Source organism: Bactrocera tryoni, unplaced genomic scaffold, assembly GCF_016617805.1.
Source record: "Bactrocera tryoni isolate S06 unplaced genomic scaffold, CSIRO_BtryS06_freeze2 scaffold_7, whole genome shotgun sequence".
Taxonomy (NCBI): Eukaryota; Metazoa; Arthropoda; class Insecta; order Diptera; family Tephritidae; genus Bactrocera; species Bactrocera tryoni.
This window is the reverse complement of record NW_024396366.1, coordinates 18,712,618-18,714,254: the sequence shown is the minus strand read 5'-3', so window position 1 is coordinate 18,714,254 and position 1,637 is coordinate 18,712,618. Positions and strand designations below refer to the sequence as shown.

Sequence of the window (1,637 nt, the reverse complement as noted above, 5' to 3'; positions counted from 1 at the left end):
AGTAGTTCTGTCTCTTCGTTGCGGAAGGGAATATGCAGCGTAATCATCTCCCTTTTGTACTCTTCGAATTGGGTTGTCATATTATAATTTGTATATCTTATATCATGGTGTTTAGACAATTTCTTGTATTCAATATTGGCGTTGCATTTATATTGCGCACAAAACTGGGCCAAAGTAAAATGAATTTTCTTTTTATTTTTCTTCGCAGTTTTTCAATAAAATTTAAATAAGTCATACATATATTATGTCGTTTGCACATTTGTCTGTATGCAGCGAAAGCAAATGTTCTACAAAAGCAAATTTCTATACTTAAACAAAATTATTTGAACCATCGTATATTTTTTACATGCATAACCAAACCATACTTAAGACAACGCCACGAAAGTGTCAATAGTAGTGTTTGTGGTAAGCACATAAAAAGTCACAATGTGAACGCAGGTTCGAATCTCGACGGACTTAGTCTTTAATTTTTGCATTTTAACATCGTAATACTATACTAATAAATATTTTTCTTACTAATAGAAATAAAATTTATCACAGCAATATACCTGATATACATATACTGTGATAAATTTAATTTCTATTAGTTCGAAAAATATTTATTAGTATAGTATACGATGTTAAAAGGCATACATCTTTCTATCCTATCTTGTGTATCTGCACATGCTCTTATGCATGTATGTATACGCATGTGCGCGTTCCGAAATTCAAAGAATTCGCAACAAAAAAAAAGAGAGACGAAAGCGTACTGTACTTATTGACCGCATTATTTTTGCGTAAAACCTTGGAATTTATTCATTAAAATCACCACTCAGAAGTCTTTTTATCCGTTGTAAGCGAGCGATTTTCGAAGAAACATCATTTCTAATATGCCACAACACAATATTAGAAATGAAGTTCATAAACCTCACGCTGTCAGATAAAACGATATACCTCGTCATCGCGGGTCGATTTCCAAAAAATTTAAATGAAGACTAACTACAGAAATGATCCCGTAAAGTTAAACCTTAATTTTTCAACAGCCAGCGCAGAGTATTTCAACCAAAATATACGTAAAATAGTTGAGAATTCGCAGAAATGAAAGACAAACGAAAGAAAAAGAAGCATAACTTCAATAATGCACAAGCATACAAACATGCATGCGCAGCAGCAGCAAGGAAAGAGGTAACAATCGGCGATCCATTGTATATTTCTTTCATGCATAACCAAACCATAATTAGGACAACGCAATACAAGTGTCAATGGTGGTGTTGATGGTAAGCCCTTGAAAAGTTACGACGAGCACGTAGGTTCGAATCCCAACAGAATTTATTTTTAATTGAATATGTTACCAACCAAAAATTAAAACATTGTTCTATAAAAACAACAACAGCATAAGCATGGCAACATTGTGTTGTTGGTAGAAAAGCCGAGCTGTGCCGAAAGAATCGAACAAACGATCGCCGATTGTCACCGCTTCGCTTGCTGCTCGAACATCTTCGCAGACAAGGTTGCGCAGATTCATATTGAGCAAGGTTGCGCAACCTGAATCTATCGCAACCTTTTCCGAACTCGTATAAGAATTATAACTCCAAAATATCTCTCAGTGTACTTCTGATAACAAAAAATTCGTGTGAATTCTTTGAGATAAAAAGTTT

The 1,637-nt window shown here is 34.2% G+C and overlaps 1 pseudogene; it reads right to left on the bottom strand.

Annotated features, from left to right (window-relative positions):
* Window positions 1-806: 806 nt before the first annotated feature.
* LOC120781873 lies at window positions 807-1,009 on the bottom strand (annotated as a pseudogene).
* Window positions 1,010-1,637: the final 628 nt, after the last annotated feature.